The 16,224-nt window shown below is 48.3% G+C and overlaps 1 pseudogene; it reads right to left on the bottom strand.

Annotated features, from left to right (window-relative positions):
- Window positions 1-14,050: 14,050 nt before the first annotated feature.
- LOC120618517 (uncharacterized) lies at window positions 14,051-14,163 on the bottom strand (annotated as a pseudogene).
- Window positions 14,164-16,224: the final 2,061 nt, after the last annotated feature.

Raw genomic sequence — 16,224 nt, 5'->3', positions numbered from 1 at the left:
CAGTCACACAGCAGTGAACGGTCTGGTGTTCAAAGGCAGACGAAGTTTCTTCTATAGAAGTTGTAAAAGTAATATTAAATAACTTGAGTATTTGGGAACATCGATTTCATTGTGTCCATTTAAGTTTGCCGCTTTGATGCAGAGGATAACATGGTTGTGTGACGACATGCTGTGGTCTGACGTGCGTGTGTCTAAACTAAGTGGAACCGCGCCGTGGCTGCCGTTTCGACCCGCTCTTCACTGGGAATGGATTGTTGCGATCCAGATGTCGCGGTGCCTGGGACGTGGTTTACCTTCCGTTTATAGTGAATGTTTGGAAAATGGATAAAGTTTGTCACGTCATCGACTCCAACATTACACCCCATTTCACACTGACCCTAACTTTTCTTTTGGTCCACAGCGGGTGGCCATTTAGGTGATTCCTTTTCAATTCTTTGAATGACACGCTGCCAGTAAGGCTGAGGAGTGGTCAGGGGTGAGAGTCAGAAGCTAGGAACAAAGCTAAGACCAGCGAGGTCTGTGGCGGGAACTAATAGAGTGATTTCTAGGCAGAATATTGATGTTTTTTAAGATTCAGTACTGGCGTCAAAACGTCTTTTAGCATAATTGAACTGAGGAATTTTTTGAACACTTGTAAGTTTTCAATTAGAAAAAGTTGTGTAGGTCTCTTTTGCCATCGAGATTATTTTAATGACTAAAAGAAGCAAATATGGCTTAAATATAGTTATGATAAAGAAAGAGAGAGAAAGGAATGGCTATACTTCTCATGAACATTGATTCTTGATGAGATGCCATTAAAAATGGACAGTCGGAGAAGTCAGGCTCCTGGTTCATCATCTCGGGGGACGAAGAGGCCACATAGAACATGAATGAACACTTCCGAACCTCAGCGTACTCTACCACACTTCATGTGTGTAAAATTGTTACTGAATTTTAGGAATGATGATAAAATAATCCAGTGCTAATTGTCCAGAAGTTTTGCATTTTGTCTGATCATTGTTATCAGAAAGGTCTCTGTGAAATAACAATATTTCCTCAATAGTGGACTCAAGATCTGATTAAAAGTCTTTGTTTCTTAGTTCCGTATTTATTTGATTTTAAGATACATGGTATTCTTTCACACACACTTAGACAGTGGAGTAAGTTTTAGAACCCTCATGCTTCCCGTTTAAAGCAGTGTATTCTGTTTTATTAGATCACTACTGCATCATACACCTAATGTTGTTTAAAATTGTGTCTGTAGAACGAAATACTCAACTTCTGCATTAAAAAATACTGAGTGGTACCTGAAAATAGCAATTTGAACATTTCGATGGTGGAAGAAGACCCCTCGATTCTAATCCGGGCGTGCTAACAGTGACAGTGCGTGCTGGGGTGTAGAGGGTGGCTTTGTGGACACGGCGAAGAGCAGGCGACTTGGGTGCATTCCGCACCAGCAGGCAGGAGGGGCAGGTGGCTTACGCTCAGCAGCAAGGTCGTTGCGTCTGGAACGGGGACACTTCCCTTGTATTGGGGGCAGGGGACAAAACTCATGCACAGGGTCGTATGTGTGGGAGGCACCTTCTAAATACCCTTTCCTGCACAAAAGCCAACAAGGCAAGTAGCCCCCAGCTGTACGACCACGGGTGAGGTTATGCTTGAGAAGTGGAGCAGGCCCGGTGGGGTCTCGTCCCTCCGAGTCCAGCGGATCAAATTCTGGAGCCGAGGTGGCTGCGTGCCCTCCTCCGCCCCCCGCCTCTCTGTCATTGTTCTTCTTAACCTCGTGCATTTCAGGGACTTCCATGGACTCGAAGATGTTCTTGCCAAGATCAGCTGTTGTCCTTTGAGCCCCTCTTTTCTGCGTGGTGGCTGGTTGTGTGGAGTCACCCCACTGCCCGAGACGGCGCGCCGGCCTGCGAGGTGGTACGGGGGACGGGGGTGACGCAGACCGCACCCTTCCCAAGAGCTGGGGGTGGGCCGTGCTCTCTGCATTCGTGACCTCATTTAAGGCATTGGTCTCCCCGTTACCCGGCTGGGAGGTGGCCTGGGCCTCACGCAGGCCACTTCAGGGGCTCTGACCTGCCGTGGCCGGCTTGTGCAGGTGAGGCGGTCGCTGACTTTGATCCGGGGACATGGCATGCCTTTTGGAAAGGTAGGAGGCCAATCCCATGACTAGTTATTTTTTAAATAAATTTTAAAAGATATCCCCCCTTTGAAAAATCAAAGTTTTGAGCCCCCGTAACGTTGCTAGATACGGTTAGGAGGAGTGTTTTTTGTCACCATTATTGCTCGTCGTCAAAACGAGACTTGCGAGTCTTTCGGAAAAAGATGACACTTGCACTAATGAAATTATTCGAGCAACGCGTGTGGCAGAGAGGGGGGCTTTCGTTTGTTCGCGGCGGCAACTTGTGCTCGGACCGAGGCTGTCTTGGCACTGATGTGCTCCACGCAGGCTCACCGTGGGGGTGACGGTTTCCCAAGCCCGTGGCGCACGGGGCGACGTCTCAAGAAGCCGGTGAAGAAGCGACTTGGAAAGGACTCGCGGTCCGTTCAGGGCGGTTTCAGGCGAGGCGGGCTTCCCGCAGGGGGCGCGCGTCCCTCGCTGCTGGAGTGCTGCTCGGGGCGACAGCGCTGGTGTTGACAGGTGACGTGCTGCCCTCCGCTCCCAGGGGACACAGTGGGAGCTGTGCCCACGGCCTCCGGAGCGACCTGCCTCCGCGGTGGCGCCTTGCCCAGACCGGCCACTCCCGGATGCTGCTCAGACGCGCGGTGTCGCGGTCACCGTGGGCCCGGGCCGTTCCCGCCTCTCCACAGCATCTCCAGCTGCGCTGCCGAGAGCTCGTCGGCAACCACAGGCGTCAGCCACGTGTCCTGACACAGCCTCGCTCGTCCGCGCGGTGCACGAAAACTCCATTTTGGTCCAAAAAAGTGGGTCTGAAATCCTGTCACGAGTACAGCACAGCTCTGGAAGCGCACGGGGACTCAGAGCAGCTCTGGGGGGCGCGTCCCCACGAAAGGGCCCAGACTGGGGACACTGCGCAGGAAACCAGCTCTGCAGCTCGGGCAAGCGTGGCCCAAAGGGCGTGTTGTCGCCTCGGCCGACTGGACGTGCAGAGGACGTTGGCGTGTTCATCCTACGACGCATCCGCTCAGGTACTTCACCATGTAGGGCGGGACACAAATTCGGGGCGCCTCACAGTGAAATTGTCCCGGCTGAGACTGTGGCCAACAAAGCACTTCTAAGGAGAGGGAGCGAGGTGTCCCAGAGCAGCCCCCGAACCGGAAGAAGCCTGTGCCCTAGACTGAGCTGGCGGGTCCCGGCTTGCAGGTGCGGGCGACAAGTTCGGGCGAAGGTCAGGGCGGCTGTAGGCTGCCCGCAGCGCCGCTGTGCGGGAAGGCGAAGACATCAGGAAACTTCGACTCTAACTTCACCTTGTGTTGTCAAATTTCTGTGAACGTGACAGTCAGTTTTGTCTGCGTCAAACACTGAATCATCGGTGGAGCAGCATGAGCGTAAGACGACGTGGAAGGGAGGTGAAGATGGCGTCGGCGCCCCTCTCGCTGGCGGTGGGTCTTCAGCCTTCCTCTCTCGTCTCCCACGTCTGCGTCACGTGGCGTTTGGCGTGGAACGTCTCGCTTTGGTCTCTCCCGCCATCCTGGGTTGCGTTTGGCCCATGTAGCGATGTCACCCTGGAACACAACGTGGAAACACGGGAGAGGTCAGATGGTTTATGTAGAGACAAGATGCAGGCGGAGGCCGCTCTTTGCGCAGAGTCCGGTGCGCATGGCCTGGTTTGGGCCGCGGCACACGATACCCTGGCAAGGGAAGGAAGCGGGAGCGAGCGTGGACGGCGTGCGGGGTAGTGCGAGGCCGCCCTCCGGCCTCAGGCTGGCCCACGGGGTCACGGGGACGGGGAGGGAAAAGCGAGTGACCAGGAACCGGGAGACTTGTCGTTTCCCTTTCAGACTGTGTTGTTATGGTGGATGCGTGAATCGTTTTGATATTTTGGTATTACGAGCAATGTTTTGATGACATCTTCGAGTACACAGTGTTTTCTGTATCCGGGTTTATTTTCCAAAAATAGGTCACTTAAAGGAGTATTACTGGGTAAAATAGCAAAAACATTGGACATATTCTGATAGATATAGACGAATATTTCTCAGCATGTTTTTTTTCTGTTTTCTTGCCAACTTAGATTATCAACACTTTCATTATCTTTGTCTAGCTCGTTACCAAGAAACATTACCTCATTATTTTAATTTGCTTTTCTTTGAACACTATTGCACATAGTTCCATACGCTACTACCTATTTCAGTTTTTTTTTATTTTTAAATTGCTTGTTTATATCTTTCATATGTTTATATTTTGGACCCAATGTTTTCTTTACTGGTCATTCTAGCTTTTAATTTAAAATTGACATTTTCTTTGTATTTACAAACAGTAGGTGGTTTCCTTAGATTTGGTTTTGTTTTTTGTTTTCTCTTTCAAGTACAGAACTTAGATTTTTCCTACTTATTTTAGGCTAAGATAATTTTTTCTTTCCAAGGATTTCTCTCTCATGAACTTAACAGTAGAATCTTTAGCATATTATTGTAATTTTTCAGTTCCTTGGCTGACTGTGTCAATATCTGGGTCATTTCAGAGTCTGGTTCTATTGATCGCTTTGTTTCTTGACAGTTGGCTCCCATTTTTGGTATGTTGTACTTTCTGAATGAATGCTAGATGTTGAACATGGAAGAACATGAGTGTGCCTGGGTAAGTGTGTCTCTTTTCTGGACTGTTAGTTTGCTGGCTCGATTCAGTAGGGTTAGGAGTTGAGCCAAGTGTGTTCACTTTAATTATTCAACCTTGATTGTGGCGGGCCGTCAGGTTAATCTGCAGGAACCATTATGAAAACCGAAATACAAAGACAATAGTTACCTTCTAGACACTTGAAAATAACTGTTTTTCTTCTCCAAGTCATCTTTGTCAAACCGTTTAGATAAATTTATTTACTGAAGCATGTGAGTATGAAATTTAAATCCATCTGATTTAATTAGGCCAAATTACTTTGAGAGTTGTGGTTTAGCTCTGCTGAGAAAAAATTACCTAAGTCTATATCTATAAAGAGTGTTATTTCCCTAGGTTTTTAAATCAAACAAAAGTTGGTGAGATTCATGATCATTTTATCAGTTTGAACTCATAGCTCAGGAGTAAGATGGCACTATCTCCTTCGTCCTACCTGTCACTCGGGTCAACTGCCCTGGGGATGGTCGTGCATAACAAGGGGCTGGCACGAGGTGAACTTCTTTGAGGAAGCTGCGGGGTGAGACCCTGGGGTGCCTGTTCTTACCGTGGTTGTCATGGAGATACTGCTTCATGGAGAGAGGTTTCTTAACTTAGTCGAAAAGGACTCATTGAGAAGAAACCTACTCTTCATAAAGAGAATTTTATGATTTACACAAAGTATTTGTGGACAGGGAAGTATCAAGTATACCCTGGGTATTGTCTCATTAAAGATGTCGCTTCCCAAAGTGGTTGGGAGGATGCGCTGCCCCAGTCTGTTTTCCCTCGGGATCTCTGGCGGTCTTGAGCACTCATCCGTGTCGAAGCTTCTGCTCTTCATTTCTGTTTTCATTCTTGTGTTTGTCCTCGTTCAGAGTTCACTGTCGACCACCCAGTTACACTTGTCAACTTCCGTGGGAAGCTTCGCTCCCCACCAGAGTCCTCTGTGAATGCCCCCTGTGGGTTTCTTGTGGCCGTGGCTTTGGTTACAGAACCAGAAAAAGCCATAAGAGATATGCCGAACCCGTGTGGGTCACTGCGACCCCACTGGACTGGGAAAGTTCACGAGAGCGTAGGACACCCAGTGGAACGACCGCAGATATGGGACACTAACGTGCCCGTGTGGGGCTAAGTACAAACAAATTCCAGCCAGGACGCGGGAGACCGTGACCACCTGCAAACAGGCCGACGAATTAGGCAAAGGGATTCCCTGGACCTCGGGGTCACGAACCCCCTCAAGGCCGTGTGTGTGGTGATAGTGAAAAGGGGCTCTGCCCGAGTGTCAGCTGGGTGCGTTCGACCTTCCCTGGAGTGGTGACTCCACTTTATCTCAGGTCGGAGAAGGTTTTCTTCAGCGCTTAGAATTAAACATAGAGATGAAGTATATTAAACCTACTATATTAGCAGATTTTTATGAACTTAGGAATAATTTGAGAATAATTAATATTTAATGTGTTTATAACGTTTTAAGGATTTGGGTACATTAAAACATTTGATTCTAATTTGAAATGCAAATTGACTTTGGACTTGTGACATTTTAGTTGAAAAAATTAACATTTTACTATTTGTTAGCAGCATTTGAATTTTTAAGAGAACTTGAGATTCATCATATTTATAAATTTACTTTATTAAATTTTTGAGAATTAAGAACTTGGGAGTATTTTGCTTTTTTATTTTTGTCATTAAAGTATTCAGAAATGTACCGTATTAAATTTGAAATGAATCTTGACCATTTGAAAATAATTTAAGTTGGGTCCATCTCACTCTGCCTCTGAGAGGAGACCGCACTGTGCGGATTGTCACCTTTTTTCTAATAAACTTTCCTTTGACTCTAAAAATAAATAAATAAAATAAGTTGTGAATTTCACTCATCGCCTGAAGGACAGTAATCTGCTCACCACGAGGAGATTTAACGTGACTCGAAAGCCACTCGCATGTGATTGTTAAAATTTACTCGATTTCTAAATGTAATTAGATATTAAGTCAAATTAAAGGCTTAAGGAACTAAGCTTTAAATATTTGAATCTTTAATAAATTGAGTGATAAATTTTAAAAGGTCGAAACGAACCGCGCTCCATTTTCTTCTGCATGAACCGTGGTGCCAGCCGCTCACGTGCCCCGCGTCACGGCGCCGTCCTCGTGTTCTCAGTGGGTGTCCGCAGGGACAGCCGTGCCGCCCCGGCGTGTCCTCCGCAGGGACAGCCATTCCACCCCGACGTGTTCTCCGCAGGGACATGCGTGCCGGCCCCGGCGTGTCCTCCGCAGGATTCTTACTCTGCTGTGTTGCTAAGTCTCTGAGTAAAATGAGCTTCCTCCTCCTGGGGGTGACACCAAGAGGGAACCCTCCCATTGGTTGTGCAGGAAACACGGCCCCACAGCTGTCAGAGACTCTTTGTTCTGTTCTGGCCCCGTCACGCCCCACAGCTCTGTGGTTTGTGCTTGTCATGGAGCTGTGCTCCACGCAGCAGAGTGTCGCATAGACGCAGCAAGGAACGAGTCCAATAGCTTCTTCCCTGTTTAAAGTAAGTAAATATTTATTATAGATTTTTAATATCTGGTAGAAGTATGAACCCCTTGATATTAAACAAACAGTACACCAGGGCGGGCAGTGGTCTGTCACATTTGGAGTAGAGTATCAATTTACTTAAGTGTTTTTAATTTAGAATATTACGTAAAATTTAATATTAAAATTGTCTTCTGATGATTGATTGAGGGTAAAGTTTCATCTTGGTACAAAATTTTACCAAAAAAAATAGGCTTTGCATTTTAGAAATTGGCCTTAAAATCCAGGCAAAAAACACATAAAACACTAAAGTTCTCTGGGAAGGGAACATTTGCGTATCTCTGCCAATTCTTAGTTGCTGACTTGGCAAAATACGTCAGGACAAATATGGTGCTGTTTAAGCAACTTAGCAGTCTACCCCAGACCCACAGTCTTCTAAAACATCCCATGAAAGATCAGCTCAGGAAGGCTGAGTCAAATTGGGTTTATTCTTTCTAAATATAGTGACTCTTGTGGATTTTTTTCTTTAGTGAATGCAGCATCTAAGAGAATAACTTTGCCTATTAAAAGTTTTTAAGTTAAAATATAGCTGGCATACAATATTGTGTTTCAGGCATACAGCATCGTGGTTAGACATTTATATACTTATGAAATGATCATCTCAGTAAGTCTATTAATACAAGGTCACTGCCATAGCCGACTGGGTTCTCTGTGCTGCACACTGCGCCCAGACAGACCACCCAGTCACAGTGGGCGAACAACCCGAATAGACGCTTCTCCACAGAGGACACACAGGTGACCAACAGACGTGTAAGGTTGCTGAACGTTACCAGTCACCAGAGAAATGCAGATTAAAACCACAGCGAGCTAGCGCCTCACACCTGTCAGAATGGGCATCATCAGTAAGTCAACGGAACCGGGTCCTGCCAAGCGTGTGGTGGGGGGCCCTCGTACGGTGTTGGTGGGATCGCACTCTGGGGCAGCCGCTGTGGAACAGTGCGGAGGGTCCTCGAGACCCTGAAGATACAGCTACTGTGTGATCAGGTTACCACTTCTGGGTATTTGTCCTTTTTATTAAAGCATGGCTTCTAAACTACATTCATTCATATGTCTGTGATGTTTTGTGGGAAGTGCTCAAACAGCTCATAAAACGCACAGTGTTTAGGTGGACAGTAGGAGAGACCGTGGAGTCTGGCTGTGACACAACTGGCCTTGACCCCTTCCGAGCAAATACATGCGCATGTGGCCATGAGCTTGGCCTTTCCGCCCCTCTGGCCGTGAGCGGCGGTGTCCACCGCGGTTGCTTTGAGCGAGATGGGGTGGATTTATCTGTTCCCTGGGAGCGTATCAAAGGCCCCCAGGGTTGGTGTGGTCAGGGCCAGAGAACCAGGCCAGGAAACAGGCAGGATCCAGGGCGTTCCACGGGCGAGAAGGCAGGAGCCACGGGAATGTTCCAGAAGCTGAAAGAGACTGGTCAGGGCCACGCCCAGGACAAGTGGGTTCCAGCTGAGTCCTCTGGGTGAAGCGCAGACAGGCGAGCAGGTGTGTAACCGCCTGGTCTGCGTCTGACGCCTGCTGCCTGTGCCTGCACCAGGGCCCTTTGGCCACAGTGGGCGCAGGGGCCTGTCTGCCACGATGTCAGGTCCGGTGTCTGGGCCCTGCTTGTAGAGGCCACCTAGACCTCCCAGCTGGGGAAAAGCAGGTCACTCCCTGAGCGTCCGGGCACCGCTATGGGAGAAGTGGACCACAGGGCTCCCGAGGCGTCTCTGCAGCGGGACGCGGCCTCGCGTTGGAGGCTGAACCGCGTCCTGTGTGTGCAGGTACCGGCCCGGCGCTGCTCGAGGGCTTGGGACACGTGGCGTCCCCCTTCAAGCCGGCCCCGCCCCGCCCGTCATGGGCGAGTCCTTTAAGCTCCTTGACGTGTGGGTTCCGAGATACACACGTAAGCCAGCCCGTGAACTTGAAAACGGATGTTCCTACTCCCACGGTTTGGATTTTAAGTTTTAAAGGAAGGACAAACATCTATTTTGATTAAATTTAGTTCTCAAAAATTATGATGATAGGAAAAAGATTTTTGCTACTGCGTGCATTTGAATAGTTTCTATCATTTTATGTCTTGTGAAAAAATAGATCCATACTTATTCCTTTTGCTCTTGAATATGACACGATTAAAAATTATGCCTGACGTTTTCAGTGGAAAATGAACTCGGGTTAGCTGGAGCCACGTGTTTGAAACAGGTCAGTCAGTTCACTCTGATTCGGCCCCGAGCATTCGAAGTGCTCACGGTCGCCTTCACCAGCAGCATCTGGTCCTCAGACCGCAGCTTCGCACGCTGCTCACACGCGCTTTAGCCGGCGCTTTCCGCCTCGTTTCTGTTTTTTTCTCTCTTTTTTGTTAAATTGACTCCATTTCCCCTCTCTCTGATGCAGTGATTCCCCAGCCTGGCCTCACCCTGGAGTCCTCAGGGAGGCTTGAGGAGATGTGCCCGGCTCTCCTGGGACACATGGCGTCAAGGCCGGGTTCGAGCGGGGGCGGGTCGCGCGGCCTCCGGGGGCCGGGGCGCAGCTGCGCGCTCAGGGCGGGTGTTCTGTCCGTCTTACTGTTTCCACTCTGCGTGCGGCCTCTGAGTGATCGGCCTTTTTCTCACCGTAAGCTGCTGTCTCTGAGCCTTGGCCAGATGCTCCAACTGTTCTCGGTTAGACTCAAATTCGTCTGTCCCGGGAACGGGGCGTTTCCCCTGGGAGCGCCGCAGCTCCTCCAGCTTGGGAATCGCAACCCAAATGAGGTACCCCATTCCCAGGGCCTGTAGCCCGGCCCCTTCCTCTTCCGTCACTGGCCGCTGGCCGCTCGGTGGCCGAAGCCGGGACCCTGCAGTTAGCCTGTGGTCTTGCTCTCCGTCACCCTGCATTCGCTTGCCGGCAGACACGATTCGGTGGGTCACCAAGTCACTGTTCGTGTCTTCACACCTCTCTGGTCCCCATTCCGCTTCTGGCAGGTGGCACAGACGTTTTGTTACTGGTCCCTCCGTCCAGTCTTCGGTTCTGCCGCCAGTCGGAGCCCAGGACCCGCCCCTTCCCACCCCTGTCGCCGGCGCCAGTCGTTCGCAGTGTGGGGATCTGGCGTGGTGAGCCGTGGAGCGCAGTGCCCAGGCTGCCCGCTGTCCCTGACGGGCACGGTGTGAGCCCGCTGCCTGGGGGTCAGCCCTCCCCATCCTCAGGGGTCCTGACGGAGGTGTCGGTGCCGTGAGTCCCCTCCCCGCCGAGCTGGACGTTACCTTGTCATGCTCATTCCGTTTATCCAGTTCTTTCTAATTTCTCTTCCATTCCTTCATCGGTTATCCAGAAATGCGCTAGATCATTCCCAAATACTTGGGGACTTTCCTGAAGTCTTTCTTTTATTGGTATTTAATTTAATCATGTGGTTAGAGGATACACCTGGCATGATCTGAATTTATTGAGCTTTGTTCCATGTTCTGTGTTCACTTGAATGTATTCCGAAGCTGGTGGTGGAGTGTTCTAGAAATACCAGTTTAGTAGGCTGTGTTCTTCAGATTTTCTATATACTTACTTGTTGTATCAGCTTTCACGAGTCGTTTTGAAATCTCTGACCATAATCGTGAGTTTTCTCTTTTTTCCTTGTAATTCTATCAGGTTTTGCTTCATGCATTTTGAAGCTACTGCATTAAGTTTCCGATTGTTATGTCTTCTTGATGAATAGATCCCTTTATTATTACGAAATGCTCTTTCTTTATTTGCTCCGAAATACAGTACTTTGATATTAATATAGCCACTCGGGTTTTCTTGTGATTCGGGTTGGGGTAGTACATCTTTTTTCATTCTTTTCACCTTAACCTGTTGGGTCTTTACGTCTGAAGTGCATTTCTTATACGTGGTATTTGGTTTTGTCTCACCCTTTATCCAATTTTACTATCTGTGCCTTTTAATTGGTTTGCTTAGACCGTTTACATCAATGTGATTGTTGGGATGGTGTTTAAGACTCATCTTGCTCATTCGTTTTCTATTTTCCCATCTCATAGTCGTGTCCCCTGTTTTTTTTTTTTTTTTTTTTTTGCTTTCTTTGGCTCAGTTGGATTTTTTTTTTTTTTTTGTAATTCTATTTGATCATTTCTCTGGCTTTATGTATAACTTCTTGTTTCACTACTTTGAGGCTGCTTTAAGGTCCACAGCACAATCTTTATTGCCAAGGTCCCTTCAAGTGACGTTGCCTCACTTTATCTGCAGGATGGGACCTCACAGTAGCAAACTTCTGTTTCTCGTCTCCTAAAGGACTTCATGCGGCTGCTTCCGTGCACTCTGCTTTTCTCTTTGTTATAAATCCCACGTTCTGTTACTGTTAGTTTTGTTTAAACAGTTATCTGTTACAGAGATTTAAATACTAAGGGTAAAATCTGATATACTTGCCATATAATTCCTCACTAAGATGCAAGTCTTGATCTTATACCTAAGATGCCTTTCTTCTCTAAAATTAGGTTGTTGAATTATATGATCTCTGTGATTCTCAAATAGCTTTCTTCACTTAGAAGATGGTTGTAGTGTGGAGCTCTGTGCCTGTCGTGTGCGTGCGTGCGTGCGTGCATGTGTGTGCGCGCGCGCACTGGCTTTTTTGTATCTATGTGTGTACTTCATTTTGTATTCTATGGCATATATATATAAAATGCAACATACAGTAAGCGATTGCAATGATCCTTGCCCACACTGGATTGGTGACAAGACTATAGAGTAAACCAACAGAAGTCTCTTAGCCGGTGAGCGACAGAGCCGGTGTTAAGCCATCCTTGTTTGGATTCGGACGCGGCAGGCATCAGCTCTCAGACCCGATTTTGCCTCTGATGCCATGCGTGTCTTCCTGCCACGTCGCCCGCCAGCCTCCCTGCACGCTGGGCTGACGTGCGTCTCATTTAGAGCTACTGTTTCGCCACATGCCCAAGCCTGATTTCTTATTTGCAGACAAAGACAAATAAATAGTTTGAGTTTAAACTTTAGTTGTACTTACTAGGTATTTATCGCATACCCGTCACTATTCTAGGTGCTTTGTTTAATGATCATATCCTTAAGAAGTGGGAGCTTTATTATCTTCAGGTTACGGATAGGGGAACTGAGGCATGAAGAAATTAAAGTAGTTGAACAAATCCATACAGTTGGCAAGTGGGTAAGCTCGATTCGCATTCCATCGAACGGGTTTCAGCTCCCAGGTTCTGGGGCACCGGGCCCAGCACTGCACAGCTGAGGAGCTGTGTGGGGACGGAGGAGGGTGGTGGCAGTGCCACCCTGAGGACCAGGAAATCCCGACGAGGAGGGTCCAGATGCATGCGCTTCGAGCAGCCGGTGCGGGAGTGGGGCCCGCATCTGCTTACGGAGCCCTGGGGGCTAGTGATGTGCTTTCCAGCTTAGATTTATGGACTAGAACTGAGTTCAGAATCAAGATTTCAGAAAAGTTGCTTGTTTCAGTTTATGAGAGAGAATATAATTGTGTTTTTATTAATGCGACTTTTCTACTCGTTTTTTTCTAGCTGTTGAGTGCTTTTAAAGATGCGTTTTCACATATAACACTCTAGTTCTGAGGGGCGTATCATTCCCAGATATTTCCTGTCTCATCATGCCCACATCATAAAAGTTAATTTCAGCCCTAAAAACTACAGTACCCTCCTTTTGGAAAGTGTTCTGCAGATTCTAGCAAATTTAATAGCCAGATCATAAATTTAAACGTAATACAGGCTAGAGGCATAGGAAGCCTGCCATTGTCACATCACTTATTTTAACATTCAAGTCATTTTTTGTAGTAGCCAAAAAATTGTACCAAAAATGGAATAACCCGTCCAAATGGTAAACTGAGAAGACAAAGCATAAATGAGGTTTCTGGCGGCCGACAGAATTTCTTGCGCAGAGAGGGCGGGAGACTGGACGGGGAGAGCGCGGGGCATCGCTGTGCGTTCGAGGCCTTCGGGGCCAGGCGGGCCGCGGCCGCCACGTGGACAGCGTGCACGGTCCCCTGGCGTGGGACGGAGGACGTCCAGCTGGATCCAGCAGCCGCAGGACACAGGCCAGGACTCCGGTGTGACGACTCCCCGCTGGCCAGCCCCCGAGTCCCTGTGTTCCCAGGAAGTCCCATGCGACCGCCCGTCAGCACGGACTCCTCTGGAGTCTGACCCGCGGTGCCCGAGTGCCCCCGCCCGGCCAGGGACCTGCCGCCCCAGGCCCATGTGCCCCGTGGAGGACTGGCCGTTACACAGCATGAGCGGATTCTAAATTCAGACGTGCTCAGAAGTCACTCAGTAACGGACTTTCAACCCCAAAACACTTCACTGAGGGAAGCGTTTTATGTCACTGGTTTGTCGGAAGTGGAAAAGTCAAGAGGAATATTGGGTTTAGACCAACTTCTGATGAAATGTAGGTCACACGTTTGAACCCAGAACATTTTAAATCGTGTGGGGAGATACGATGACATGATTTAATGCGCTCGTAGTGTTTAGAAATCATAAAAATACCATGAACTTAAAAAGAGTTTATAGACACCAGGATTTCTGTGAACACTGAAAAAAACATCTGTCCGATTTTACACCAGTCGTATATTTTTTGTCTAAAATATTGTTTGATGTAGAAAAGGACAGTGAAAACAGCCTTTTTTTTACTTCTAACCTTCCTCTGTGACCATTTTTTTCCAACACTGCTATTTTAATCAAAATAAAACGCGTTGTTTTTTTTTTAGGCGAGGCAACCCTTGGTGGACCTCGCAGATTGCAAGGACCTTGTCAGCTTACAGTCTCTTATTTTTTATTTTTTTACGCCTACAGCACCTGGTCTTCCCAGGCGGTCTCCCATCCAAGCACTAACCAGGCCCGACCCTGCTTAGCTTCCGAGATCAGATCCGCTCGTTCAGGGTGGAATGGCCGTAGACATAAAATGCTTTTTGAACAAGAATCAGAAAGGAAAGACTGAAGGCAGAAGTCAAGACGTGGCCAGTTTGGCTGCAGCAGTGTTAGGGTACGCCTCAGGGGCAAGAGCACCGTGGCGACAGGCCAGGGCCTCGGCGGGGTCACTGAGTGCGGACCCCGCACACGGCTGTGGCTCCTCCAGCCCAGGCCCCCCGCATGCCCCCCGGGTCAGAGCTCGCGTCACCCCCAGACTAGAAGCGGCCTCGCGTCCTGCAGAGGCTGGTCCGGTCGCTTCGGGATCGTCACTTCCAAGGCGCCTGTGGCTCAGCAAGCTTGTCCTAGATCCTCCCGTGCAGTCACGTGGACTGGCGCCCCCTCGCTGTTTTGTGGTCGGCTCTCCAACGTGCTGGTGGCACCACTCACACCCCTGCCAGCACCCAGCACCCTGGGAGAGCCTGGGGCCCCATGTTCTCAGCTACATTGGGTTTTGTTAGTCTTTGGGTTTTAATTTGCATCTTTAATAATGAGTGATGTTGAACACTTTCTCCTGTGTTTCTAGGCCTATTGTTTTATTATTATTGAGTTGCAGAACTTTAAAAAAATGTACTCTAAATACTGTCCCATGTTGGCAATATGCATTTCTAATATTCGGCCTAATCTGCCTCTAGTCTATCTGTATTATATTAGCATAATGAGCATAAGTTTTAAGTTTTTATGCAATCCAGCTTTTATGTTGTGGTTAGCACTTTCTGTGGTCGAAAAAGCCTTTGTCATCTCAAAGCCTGCAAAGTATTGTTTGTTTCCTTGTAGGGAGTTTACAGTTTTTACGATACTTAGGTCTGTGGTCGTTGTGCTAAGCTGTCTCTCGCTCCATAACAGTGTTAACGGAAACGAAGCGGTTTGCAACAGCGACATCAGTTATCTCGCTGTCTCTGTGGGCCCAGCATCTGGCCCGGCTCAGCTGGGTTCTCGGCTCAGCTGGGTTCTCGGCGCAGGGTCTCGGGCTGTGATGAGGTGTCGCCCCGGCTGTAGACTCACTTCCTAATCTTCAGAAAGATTCGGATGGTCACGATGGATTGCATTTTTTACATGTCGCTGGGTTCGTTTAGCAGAGTCTTGCACAGAGCAGATGGTTTGGATTTTAACGAGGTCCAATTTTTTCTTTTTCCTTTTATGGATCGCGCTTTGGTGTGAAATCTAACTTTTTGGCTAAACCTAGATCTCGTCAGTATTCTACATTTTTGTCTAAATGTTTTACTGTTTTCTATTTGCGTTTATGCCTGTGATCCATTTGAAGTTAATTTTTGTGTAGCTGTGAGGTTTAGGGGGAGGTTCACCTTTTTGCCTGTCGATGTCTAATCGGCATAGTTTTTGCAAAGGCTGCTCCTCCCCCTCTGAACGTCCGTCTCCAGCATCTTTGTGCGGAACCCGTCGGGCGTACCGGTGGCGGCTCTGCGTCGCGGTTCTCTGCCCCGTTCCATCTGGGCGTCGCTCTGCCCACCAGTGCGGTGCTGTCTGGTTGGGGGGCTGCAGCCAGCGAGATTATCCAAAGGCGGAGTGAGTCTCCCCACCTCATTCTCATTCATCAGGTTCATCCTCGCTGTTCTAGGCCTTGCACCCTTGCTTATGGCCTTTGGAACAGGTTCGTGGCCATCTACAGCTGTCCTCGATGGGGTTTTATAGGAATGGTATTGAACCTGAATGTGAGTCTTCCAGCCCAAGGTCATGGTTTGTCTTTCCGTTTATTTTGATATCGGATTTCTTTTGTCAGCAAATTATAATTTTTACCTTACATGTACTGTATATGTTTTTAACATTTAAACCTGGTATATCATTTCTTTGAGGTAACTGTAAATTCCACTATGTCTTTAACACTGGTTTCTGTGCGGTCATTGTCAGTATGTAGAGACGAGATGGGCTTTTGTGTGATGATACTGTGACTTCGGTGAATCGATGTATTAGCTCTAGCGGTCGTTGTCACCCCGTTCTGTTTCGCTTTGTAGCTCCCTCAGGATCCCTGTGTAGGTGGTGACGCCAGCCGCACGGAGACGTGGCGCCCTCTCCCCCAGTACGCACGCTGTGTC

Source organism: Pteropus medius, unplaced genomic scaffold (genome assembly GCF_902729225.1).
Source record: "Pteropus medius unplaced genomic scaffold, Ma_sr-lr_union100, whole genome shotgun sequence".
In the NCBI taxonomy this organism is placed as follows: domain Eukaryota; kingdom Metazoa; phylum Chordata; class Mammalia; order Chiroptera; family Pteropodidae; genus Pteropus; species Pteropus medius.
Note: the sequence above shows the minus strand (reverse complement) of the source record. Positions and strands in the feature narration are given on the sequence as shown.